Consider the following 13,305-nt stretch of genomic DNA (forward strand, 5'->3'; position numbering starts at 1 on the left):
CGTCTGAACGCGGGCGTGTGAACACTCTGAAGGCCGGGCCCTGACTCACTTTCATGTTCGTGAGTGAAAGGCCATGCGTTTGGAGCCCAGAAACCTCACCTGGGAAGCCCAGCCCACCCCGCGCCGCGAGCTTCCCCAAACCCCACAGCCTGCCTGGCGGTCCCCTCAGCGTCCGCGGCTCCTCAGGGACAGGGCTTAGAGGCCCAGCTCTCACCAGGCTGGCTCAGTTCAACCTTGGAAAAGAAGCCTAACTGTGTCATGTGTCACCATCATTCCCGGTCACTAGAGCCAGGAATAAATTTCAAATAAAAAAGAATCCTTGACTGAGAAGAAACAGAAGTGAAAAAATTTGAGCAACTGAAATCTATTCCTCATGCCCCAACTTAGTTACAGGGGAGCATTGGGGGTAAGGAGGACAAAGGCTTTGGGGACAAAGGCACCCCCCCCCCCCCAGCACAGGAGCCCTTCTCCCAGCTGGCTGCCACTGGGATTCTGGACCCAGTTGGGAGGAATAGGGCTCACTGGTTTTCTCAGTCCACTTTGCTTGCCTGATGTGGGGAGAAGGCAACTGGGCAAACCAGCCAGGCGAGAGAGGTAACAGTAAGAGGTTGTTTCTGAGGCCTGGCCCACTCTGGGTAGCAGAGACTTCAGTTTTTAAGTGGGTTATGCTGTAGGTGCCAGTTCTTCAGTTCAGCTGGTGCAGACCCAGCCTTGGGAAGCAGTCATAAAGTAGACTCAAGCTCCTAACATGGAGGACACATTTTCTTCTCGTTTTTGTTTATTAGCCTGAAAGTCACTGGAGAATAAATATTTCTCATTGAAGTGTTTCTAGCCTTAGTGAGAAATATCACGTATCCATTACTGCTGGCTGATGGGTGGGCATCTGCTTCAGCCTCTCTCCTTCCTGTCTGATAATAAGAACAAGAAAGCCCCAGACTATGCCCTCCGCTCCCTTCCTCTTCTCCTGTGTAGGTTCGTAATTTACTTCCCCCACCCTCCCCACACACATCATTTCTTTCCTCTTGGCACAGAATATTGCCCTTTACTGCAAAGCCAAATGCAGATCATGGACCAGGACTCCACAGCTGAAATCATCAAGAAGGAGGAAACTGAACAAACCACAGCAAAATACATAACAATTCAAAACGAGAAGATAAAAGAGAAGAGGATGTCCGAGCGCGTAAATCCCCTTCACAGTAACAAAGGCGTCCGCTGTCCTCAGGTGTTCCACGTCTCAGCTGTTCCTTGAGACTATGAAGTCTCCAAGCATCGCCACTAAGAGGCTCCTTCCACGTCCTTCCAGAAGGGACAAAAGGAGACCCAGTCATGGGTGCTTCTCTTCTGCAAATTGCCCTTTAGGATCCCATTTAATCTACCAGGCGACCTTCTAAAATTCAAACCAACACACACAAAACCAAGCAAACAAATAAAAGGAATGATGTGGTCAATTCATCTTTTTTAGGAAAACCCCTCAAAATAAAGGTGTGAACTGAGAGCTTCACGGGCTAACAGTTTCCTGTATTTATTTTTTTCAAAGGCATGTATTATTTAACCCTGAAATCATTAATTCCTTAACTTAAACTACTTCCAGATGCTTTTCTGAATTTCATAAGGAACATCAGAGACCACTAATCTCCTCAAAGGCTATTGTGAAATTCCCCGTGGGCTCTGGGCACATGGAGACAATTAACATGATTTATAGGAGGGACGAGCTGTTGGAGAGAGGAAACCAGCTGGTTTTTCTACATGTGCCCGGGGTTCTGAGTCAAAGAGGCAACTTCTGATTTGTTGTTGTTGTTGCTATTGCTTAAATTCCAAATTCTTAATATCACATAAAATAAGGGATGAAACTTATGAATTTAGCTCAGGAATTTCCTATAGTCTGCCTCTAGACAGAGGACCTATAGGTATATACTACCAAGAACATGGGAGAAGTGCTATCTGTTGGCCTCGTAAGGCAGCTATGGTCCTCCTGCACATCTAATGTCAAGTCCTGACTGTGGTGCTTGCTGTTCGAGAGGAGAAAGAAGGAAGGAAGGGAAGGAGGAAGGCATTCTGTGCAGGCATTTTTCTGAATGTATATAGACATCAACTCACGTAATTCTCACCATAACACCAATGGGAGTACTATTATTCATTTGTTTCATTCATTCATTCAACAAATAGTTGTCTATGTCTCACCATTTGTCAGACCCAGATATGAATTCTGGCAGGGAATGAAATGGATGAAGGTCCTAAACTCATAGATATTACATTCTAGGAGCCAGACTCTAAAGAAATATACAAAGAAATCCATTCTATAAGAGAGGGATATGTGTTATAAATAAAAGTAAAACAGAATAAAGGTGAATGTCTGATTTAGGGGTGCACCTTCAGAGAGGGTGGATGGAGTGGGTAAGTGGGTGGATTTTTGGGAAAAGAGCTTTTCAGGAGAGAAAACCCTGAAAGTGCAAACCCAGGAGGTGGAGACACCAAGGATCTCCTTTTTCTTTCAGAGGGATCCCTCGGGCCCCTTGCTGGACACGCCTGTAGGGGGCAGCAGAGGATGCCTGGGGTTCAATTAAAAGCAGACTGAAGTGCAGGAGGTGCCAACTGTGGAGGCAGGACCAGTTAATGCTGCCTGGTGAGCGTGGGGCAAGAGGCCCTGCTGATGGATGGGTGCGGGTTGTGGGAGAGATGATGACAACAATGACAGTAACATTTATTAAGTGTTTGCTAATTTCCAAATAATCCTGTTACAACCTATGAATATGTACTCTTGTTATCCCATTTTACAGACAAGAAAACTGATGTCAGAGAAGTTAAGTGGCTTGTTCAAGCTCCCCCAGCTAGGAAGTGGTAGACTGGGTCTAGGCCGTCTGTGACCGTCCATTACACTGACCTGTGGTCATGTATGTGCTCAGGTCTGTCCATTGCCTACACCATGTGTCTTGATAACCTGTGTTGGGTCTCGCTTGCCAGGCCATCTCTTTGTGTCAGGTTTCGCTTGCTAGGCCTTTCTATTTTGAATGAACACTGAAAATTATTCCTTTGTAACTTCCACTTAACCTTGCAGACAAGCTCGCTGGTGGTTTGGGCTGCCCTGGCACCTCTCCCTGAACCCAGCCTCTATGGGGATTAATGTCCCCTGAAGGGAAAGTGGGCCCAGCTTCTCCAGGTAAGATACAAGATGCAGGTGACTGTTGGCCTTTGAGAACAACTTTTAAGACTGATGCTCAAATGCCCACCCTGATCCTTATCCAGTTTCTCTCCTAGTACTTGCCGCATTCCCAGACTCTCATCATTCTGATCAAGACCCACAGAGTGGATTTTCTACCTATCACTTTTCCACTCGAGGCTCAAGGTCAGCGAATGGTCCATTTAGTGTAGGAACTGGGTCATAAAGCTTCAGATTAAGTTACAAATGGAAGTCATCACACTGACATTTCCTGACTGCATTTGCGGCATCACCATCATCATCGTCATCTCTAACACTTGCGGATCTTTCACTCTGTGCCAAGCTTTAAGTACTTCAACAAGTACTTGGACTCATTCAATCCTCACAATAATCTTATGATGTTACTATTGCCATTAATTTCACTTTCAAACAACGAAATTGAGATAGAGAGTTTTGGAAACTTATCCAATGACACAGAGCTAGTCATTGGCAGGGCTGGGATTCGTACTCGATAAGAATGCCAGCTCCAAATAAACAGTTCTCAGACTTTACTGTGCATGCACTTCACCTTGCGAGCTTGGTAAAATGTTGGTTCTAATTCAGCAGATCAGGAGTGGGGGGCCCATACTCTGCATTTCTAACAAGCCCCCAGGTGATCTTGAGGCTGTGTGTCAGTAGACTCCCTTTTGTGTAGCAATCCCTAAATCATTACCCTATTCTTCTCCCTACATAATTATCCAAAGTCAAAAATCCAAACTATATTTCTCTGAAAAATTCACCAAAGTTAAATTCTTTCTTGCTTCTAGCACAAAGCAGTCATGAGCGTGTTTGGTGCATTTGATCATTCCAGAAGAACCATGAGATTGGAGAGTTTGTCCTGAAGTTAATAACAGTTACTCAATACAGACCTCTCATTGAACCCAGTATTTGCAGGGAGTGGGCACAGTGACTGGCTTTGGTCAAGGCAGTGGGTCCCTGAACGACCTCAACAGGCAGAGCCTCCTGCCAACCAGCGATGGACACAAAGAACCAAAAGAGAAATGAATGTTTGCTGTTGTAAGCCTCTGACGCGTTGGGGTTGTTTGTTCCTGCACCACAACCTAACTCATCCTGACTGAAACCGTATGTGTTCAGATTCATTGCACCATTTGCCCACTCAAGTGTGTCCCTGTTCCTTTGGATAATTGGGTCTTATTGCAGGAATAAAACACTCTCCATGTCTCAGCATTCTTTAATTCAATAAATAACAATGGAGCGAGTACTGTGGGTGAGCACTGGGCTGGGGGCCCTCTCCTCAGAGAGTGTAATCAAGAAGATAAGACGCATGCACAAATATCTTGAATAAACCTCAGAAAACAGGCATAAATTAAATGTAGGAGCCCAGAGAAGATCAGAACAGTGTCACAGCCGACCTACACTCCATCTACACTCACCTTACTACTGTTCGCTGTACAGGCTCTGCTCATTCTCCCTCACGGACTTTGCGCTTGCTAGTTCTCTCTGAAGTTCTCTTCTTATAATTTCCCTCTCCTCTCAAATGTTCCCCCTCAGCAAGGTCTTTCTTTCCATGGCCACTTCCCAGAACCCAGGACAGACCCAGAACAGACCTGGCACTCGATAAATATTGTTGAGTAAATTCTAAATGATGCCTTCGAGGAAGTGATCTTTGATCACAGGCTTCAGGGATGGTGGGAGATTAATAGTGATGCCGGGAAAGAAAGACAGGAGGGCAGAGTCTTTGCGGGAGAAAGAACAAGACAGTAACATGGGACAGCCCATGAACAGGAACAGAAATTGTTACGCCTGGTCAGTCCCCATAACCGCCAGCCAGAAGAACGAGATTAAACTAACTCCAAAGTCGGTGGTATGGAGTTGGGGTGGATTCAACTATTATATTGATTTCATCCACGCCACTTCTCAGTCTTTGGGGGTTTTCCCTCAGTTTTATAGTCATTACTCATTAGAACCTAAGCACTGCATTTTTAATAGGAAATAATTCAAACTCACGGGATGCAAGACAGCACTTGAGTTGTAATATTAATCTGCCTTTTAAGGCCCCTTCTGGCCGACCGGGCTCAGCATCCTAAGTTATGACATTGCTTGTGATTCATTAAAATCCAGCCAGTTCGGGGAAGGAGGGACACCGACCACTTTAACACAGGACTAGCTGTCTTCAACCACCTTTCTCAGGTTCAGACAATCCAAGTCGCTAAAGGAGCTGCGCAGGAAGACCCACCACACTGTTCTGGACCCCTCTTAAAGCTCTCCGATGGCCTGTTAAAAAAGGATTGAGTCTCAGATGGAAAACTGCCGAAAGCGTCTTGTTTTGATGCTTGGAACAATGCAATGCTGATTCCATTAATTTCTGCGAGAAACAGCTCTGCTCGCTAACCCACTTGCGGCCCGCAGATGGTTACAGGGTAAACAGTGCTCCCTGGTGGCAACGACCGGCGTTGTCTGCTGGTTGAGAAAGAGAAAGAAGAAAAGCTCAGGTTTTGGCCTCTGAGCAAAGTGGCAGACAATCACAGCAGTGTCATCAAGCTCAGCAGCGTTTCACAGTGATGGCGTCCTTCTCCTCAGGACCAGTACTGGTCACCATTAGCCCCTTTGCCTCTGACTTGTGAGTAGAAGTTGTGGTCCTTCCTGGGGCGGCCCATCTGTAGTCGGATTTCAGTAGATAGTGTTTCCAGCTTAAAGCAGTTGCCTTAATGGAGCTCAGGAGCCTGACATTGGATCTTGATGGAGCGTTCCGAGATTGGAGCTCAGGCCAGCTGGGACTAGGAGCAAGGCCGGCCAAGGGGAGGAGTGGTTCTCTCCCTGCTGAGCACTACAGAAGGCCTTGCACATAAATCCTTCGGGTTGCCATTGTCTTTATTGATGGAACTCAAATGCCGCTGTGTTAGGCAAGGCTCAGTTAAGGAGGCAGAACCACTGTGAAGAGGGAATTTATTTTAGGAATGAGCCTTATATAATTGTGGGAAAAGCTAGAGAAATACAGATCCAGAAGGGGGAGTTGGAGGATAAGCAAAGATCACCGGCCAGCTTCCCTGAAGCCCTGCATGGGATTCAGGACAAGCTGGGATTCCCGTATCTTTCAGGTGAACAGACTGGAACTTGCAGGAGACTCTGGAGAGGCGAGACTGTCCAGCTTCCAGAGTAGGGCAGCGCAGTGCAATGCCAGGGGAACCGTTCCCGGAGGAGAGGAAGGAGTTCAGCCTGTGCTGTGGCCAAGTGAGTGCCTACTGGATCCATCTTCACACAGGGAACAACTAGACATTCTGCAGGAAATACGAAACAAAAAGATCACAAACAAGTGGACACAATGACCTTCCTGAAGGCTCTGAAGAGAGAAGGGACATTGGATGAAGGAAAAGGCATGGAGAAAGGTTCCTGTGTTTGTGGCTTGTCTCCTGAGAACAGGTCACGTCACTGTTGCATGGAACAACTTACTGTCCTGTGGAAAACAACACTTTCTGGTCTGAAGGACCAGAGGACAGGGTTTGGAACAATCACAGCCACTGCAAAGTAGAGGCGAGGAGTCCAAAACTGGACAGAACCAGAAAGGAAGACCCTCAAATTCTGCTCATAAATGTCACCCCAGTTTTCGGAAGACCCATGAACCACATATGCATGGAGGGTAAAAGACCTGAACTGATTTGAGCTGCAGCCCCAGAGACATTTTTTTGAGTCCAACTAAGTTGATCGCCAGCCAACATTTTAAAAGTTAACGCTTTTCTGAATAGAACAGAATTCAGAGTCTCCACAGAATACAGAATCCCCACAGCATAACATTTACAATGTGCAGAGAATAATCCGAAATTATCTGACATTCAAAACCCAGGACAATGCAGGAGCAGAGCCGAGGGCCGTCTCCGTCAGCCATCCCAGTGATTTTCTTGTGCTCGTTCCTGCATTCGATAACCATGTTTAAAGTATCTACGATGGTTCCTGTTCCTGCTCTGCTCCTTGGCTAAAACAGGGAGTAACGTCGCTGGTGACCTAGCTCAAGGGGAAACTAGGAAGTATTCTATATTCCTACAACTAAAAGAAAGTGATCATAGATCCAGAGGAAAAACTAAGAAGTGAATACTTTCAAATAGAAGGATAATATTTTTTTTGAAATGCCCATGGAAGCAAGAAAACTTCAATTAAAATCCTGCCCTTTCTCCCTCTCAGCTGTATAATGAATCTTTCTTCTCTCCCATTCTCTGTCCTTCCTCCTTCTCCTCTCTGCCAAAGGTGAGTGCCAGGCATTTTGTTACAGATGTAGATTTTGTGGTCAGCAAGATAGGAATAATCCCCCCTTTCATGGAGCTCTTAGCTCAATGATTTAACCTCTCAGCCTCATTTTTTAAATTACCAAAATAGGGACAATTATATTTACCTTTCAGGGTGGTTTTGTTAGTCAGAATTCTTTCAAATATCCTAAAGCAGAATGGAAAATTTATTAGCTCCCACAAATGGAAAGTTCAGGGGTGCAGGTGGCTTCAGGTACAGCTGAATCCAGGGTCAATGAAAGAATCATATATCTGAGTTATCTTTCTCTGCATCTACTCAATTGGTTTCTTTTGTATTTTGGCTTCACTTCTACAAGTTTCTTAGTCTCCCAGAGCCTCAACTTGCTCATCTGTAACACAGAATATTAATAATACCGTCTCCAAAGATTACATGAGACAGTATGCATGAATAATGAAGCACAGTGACCAGCATATAGTAAGTGATCAAAAATCTTAGTTGTTGTTGTTGCTGTTGTCATTATTATTATATCCCAATATAGATATGGGTATTAAGATAAAGCATGTGTCTGTTGCATCAATAATAACACATTAATCAGGCCCTTTTAAGTGATCCAGTGGACCTTAGAAGCTGCTAATGGTACAAGAAGAAAAGGCAGAGTATTAATTTAAATCTGAGCATGAGAACGTCACTGGCATGAGCAGCTGAATGGCTCAGAGAAGGTGGGGAGACTAATGTCAACTGTTGCCATTGGGCCTAGATAGGGAACCTGAGGGATACCTCTGGAAGTCTGGGTGTGGGCACAGAAACTGGTCAGCAAAGATGATCAGCACTAACGTCAGAAGGGAGAAATAGGACTGCCACAAGGCTTCCGGGGAGGCTGACGATGGAGTCAGGAGACAGCACCGATGCTCCTTAGCTCTGTCCCCCCATCGAAATGGGGCCCAGAAGCTGCGTTCCCTCGCAGTGTTCCCTGGTGGCTTCTGTGCCTGGACCCAGGGATCCTGAGATGGGGGCGTCATAGAGTGGGGGCCATGCCTGCCCAACTGGTCAGGGGAAGCCTGACTCTGGGGTCACTTCCTATCTTGAGGCAACTTTTCTACTGCAAATGGTCCCCCTTCTCCAGAAACTCAGAGCTCCCCCTGCCCTCAGTGGCCTGAGCCTCTCTCTTCAGCCCTCCAACCATCTCTCCTGCTCCTCCTCATACTAAAATATGTAAATATTAAGAGCTGATACATACTAGGACTTACAATATGCCATGTTCTGTTTTAAGAACTTCTCATGGACTAATCCATTGGGTCTTCTTGAGTCTCCTGACTCCTCATGCAGTGCTCCCCCGAAAGGAGAGTCACTCTAAGAAAGAATAAGGTTAATTCTTTACTGAGCAGGAGGTAAGATACATATTAGCGTACCCACTCCGCAGATGAGTAAACTGATGCACAGAGAGATGAACTATGAGTCTGTTGCTCAGGGGAGTGAGACTGAGTCCAGACCATCTAAGTTCCGCCTTGGCACTCTTTCTACTGCATCTTAGGTCTCCGTATTCTTTCAGATTCCATGGAACAATGGCATGTGGTACCAGTTGAGAAATCTTTGGTTCAAGGACAGAAACACAGCTTAAACTACTTGATCCCAAAGCGGGACTTTATTGGCTCTTTGCCACTGAATATTCAAGAGGCTGGCTGCCCCTCAGCCTGGCTGGCTCCTGGGGCTCACACAAAGACACCAAGGCTCTCCGTTGCCGCCTTCTCCTTTCTTGCTTCTCAGTCGGCTTTGCTCTCAGGCAGCATGGTGGTGGGCCGTGAGGATTCCAGATGTGCAAACGACCAGCTCAGCAGCCTCCACAGAGAAATTCTCTTCCCTAGTAACTGGAACACAAATCCTGGGGCTTTACCTCATTGGTTGTGGCTTTGGTCATGTGTTCATTCCTGATCCAATCACCGTGGCCCATTAGGAGCTGAGTTCTGATTGGCCAGCCTGGGTCCTGCACCCATTTGTGGGTCTGAGACAGGGACTCAACCCTCATAAACCAAGGAGTGATGGTGAGGGATGAGTGGCTCCCCAAATAAAAACAAGAGTGCTGGTTACAGAAGGAAAATTAATACAGGGTGAGCAAACCTGTCATCCAAATACATATTTTCCAATGAATGTGCCAGTAGTTCCAGTATTTTATTTTGCAAATTAAATATATTTAAATATTCAGCAAATTATAAATTATAATCAGTTGCGATTATAATTTCATATAATAAAGAATATTTTAATTTTTAAAAGCTGTGAAGGACAGAAGGGCAGGATAAGGCACATGCTTGCTGAGGCAGGGCAGTTGGCAACATTGCACAGACTTAAACGGAGGCCACATGCTGTAATATTTGTGCATTTCCTTGTGTTCCAGTGGGAGTTTTCTCATCAACTCCGTGTGGAGGTGGGAGTTTGCACAGCTCTGCCTTTTCACAGGCTGCTTCTCAACAGCCAGCACCAGGAGACCTGGTAGGGAAGAGAGACCCTGTGGGGGTCTTCTCTCATCAACAGGCAAGTAGTGAATTTATTACAGCTCCAGGGTGAGAATTCTCTGTTAATAAATTGGGCAGCCCCCTGTGATGTGATTTGCAGGATAAGACAAAGGCAGTCATTCATGCATTTTTTTGTGTGTGTGAGGAAGATTGTTTCTGAGCTAACATCTGTGGCCATCTTCCTCTATTTTGTATGTGGGACACTGCCACAGCATGGCTTGATGAGCAGTGCACAGGTCCACACCCAAGATTGAACCTGTAAACCCAGGCCGCTGAAGCAGAGTGCGTGAACTTAACCACTATGCCACCAGGCTGGCCCATGCATTCTTTTATTGTAAAAATGGTTATTAATCACTCCTCCTCTTTTTGTATTTGTCAGGCTATTTGGTTGAAATTGGCAGGAGCCCGTATAAATGGGAAAAAATTATCCCGTGTTACCAAGAAGAGTGTGTGGAGCTGGTCTTAGCCTCAACTAGAACTGGGGACTTGAGTACATTTGGGTCTTCTCTTCCCTGCTCTTCTCTCCTTCTCCTCCTCTCTTTCTCTCCTCCCGTCTTCCTCTACCTGCCCCTCACTCCTTTGTGTCTCCCTATGCAAGAACTTTCTTCACTTAGACCCACTGTTCTCCAGGAGCCTGGAACCATGAGTACTGGAAGCTCCTGGGCTCATATTCTTTCACTGCAAATTTAAAACATCCTAGTGGAGGGGCTTGTAATTAGCCCAGTTGGCCATTGGTCCAGCTTTCCCTCAAACCACTGCTACTACAGAGGCAATGTCTTATAAGTGAATGGTATCGGTGTCTCAAGCCACTCGGGGGAGAGACGGGTCTGGTGGTGTGGAGGAAGGCTCTCCAAAAGGAGAAGGCTGCATTTCCATGAGAAGAGTGAGGAGGAGCTGAGAAAGGTCTTTGTGATCCAGGACTGTGTGCTGGGGACGGGGAATATGTCTGTGCATTACCCATGCTCTTTATTTTGGTATTTCTTTCTTACCTGGGTGGTTACTGTGCCCCTAGGGGGCATCTGGAAATTGTAGGGACTTTACTCGTCCCCATGGCTGTAGGCACCACTGTGCATAATTCAGTGGGCAGGGCCAGGGATGGAAGACCACTTGCAGTGTGGATGAATGTCCCACATGTTGACAAATGGTCTTGCCCAAATGCCACCGGTGCTGCTGCTGAGAGGCATGATTTTCCTCAAAGGGGCCGGACACATATACAAACCAATGATGAATGTCTCCTCTTCCTACATTTGAGATCCCAACTGAAACACTCACCACTAGGTGCAGAATTATCTGAGTGGGCTCTCATTTCGCTCCATACAGAAAACGCTGTTGAAAGCGATCAACGAAAGTTTTAACATCTCCATATGAAATAGTTTGTTAGGTCTTACCACAGAGGAGCAAATGGTCACAGTGGCTACAGATTAATAGGACTTCTTAGCATTATGTAAAGGAAGAGAAGGTGGAAGTTTTAAAGAAACGAGAATGCCAATTTCACAGCTTGCACCAGCTCAAGAGAGCGTTAGGGCAAGGTCAAAGCGCAGGAGTGAGGTCCACCGCAAATTCGGGGACAGCCACCTCTCCTGTTGCCTTCTTCTTTGGGCTCCAGGCGTCCCAGGATGGGCTCTCTGCCTTCCCACAGACTCATCCCAGCAGTTACCCATTCCCTGAGCATTTCATCAGCAGAAAGCGAGAAACTCTCTTCCTGCTCCTGAAACTGCTCATTTCAATTACAAATGTGTTGGCAAAGTGACTCACAGGGGAAGAGCATTGATCTGAGTCGGGGACCCCAGCCACCCCAGCCCACACTGGGCACCCACAATCCCGCGTGACTCTCCATCACTTGCAGGCGTGCGACTTCACGGAAAAGCAGGCTGAGCAAAGTGAGGCGCTCAGAATGACATGGAGTATTTTGTGAAGCTTTTTCAAAAGAAAAGCCTTTTTTTATTTTCTTACAGCTGTAAATGTTTGCCCGACATTAGGATAAACTGCTCAGTCTTTGTCTGGGTAACAATATGTTGTCTTTAAAGGGTGGGAAAGCGCCGTCCCGTGGAAACCAAGGCGTTCCCTCTACCCCATCCCTGGAGATGGGTCCTTCTAACTTTTCCTGATGTGCTTGTTTCATACATTTTACTGAGTTTGGCTTAGAGACAGTCTGTATTGGCTTCCTTCGTTTTCCTTTAAAGCTGCTCTTATCTAAATCCTGGGCCCTCTATCGTTAAGAGGTGTTCCATGAGCATGTAGGGTGGGTTAAGGTTAGGCTGAGCTCTCAAGATTCAAGCAGTCCGTTCCAATGCCCTCATGATGCCCTTCAGTTAAGCATCAATATTCTGTGGCTTTTTTGCATAATGATCGTGGATGACTCTTCTTCTTATGGGCATAGCTGTGAGTGGAGGTGACATCTTGAATGTGTCACCATGACGGGGCTGGCCTGAGGACAAAGCTGGCATCCTGGATGGCAGAGCCCAATTAGGGTGAGAAGATGTTACTTACATAAATTAACCAGCCCTGGCTCAGATGCCCTTTTGTTAATGAGATAATAAATTCCAGCGTCACTCGATCCACGTCAGGTGAGCTTTCTGTGGCTCCAGGCGTACAAAGTGCTCTCGAAAGGATGCTCTTCCTGGCTGCGCTGCCAACCGGCCAGTGACTTGAGCACGTCACTTGATCTCTTTAGCTTGCGTCTGTGAGTGAGAGAATCGCCAGAGACAATCTCAGGGACTGTGTGATCCCTGATATTGAATTTCCTGTGGTTTGGTTTATTTGGGCCCCAGGGACTGAAGAACTAGGTGTGCGCTGTTTTATGGCAATTTCCTGGAGGGAGCAGAGGGGACAGCAATGAGCAGCTGCTATGTGCTGGGCCCTCTAAACAGAACATCTCACTTAATCCAGCCCAGTAGTCCCACCTGATACTATTACTTGTCCCATTTTACAGATGACACAACCAAGGCCCAGAGAGGTTTAGTAACTTACCCAAGATCACACAGCTGGACAGTGACAGAGCCGGACTTTAACTCCGGGGCTGCCCAAATTCCAATGCTGCTGATGTTGCTATTTCCCTCTCTCAGGGCAGGAAGAAGAATTGCCCCGAGACCTTCACGGGAGAAAGTTTCCACACAGCAGACATTCTCAGATTTCACCAGAGTCGTACTATTTTCCCTCGTCTAGACACCACCATACAACCAAGATGCTGGGCGTGAACAGAGAATTAACGCAGCAGAGCCTTCGGCATCTGGCCAGGCTCCTGATGGCCACGTCAAGCTTTTGTCCTGCAGCAAGTTGACTGGGTCAGCCTGTGCCTAAGTTGGCCATCAGGAAGGCAAACGACCGTCAGCCCGCTCAGTGACCCTGGCCTTCTTCCCCAGAGATTTGGCTCCATCTCATCAGCACTGAATTCAATTAGGT

The sequence above is a fragment of the Equus quagga genome, chromosome 15, assembly GCF_021613505.1.
Source record: "Equus quagga isolate Etosha38 chromosome 15, UCLA_HA_Equagga_1.0, whole genome shotgun sequence".
NCBI classification, from domain to species: domain Eukaryota; kingdom Metazoa; phylum Chordata; class Mammalia; order Perissodactyla; family Equidae; genus Equus; species Equus quagga.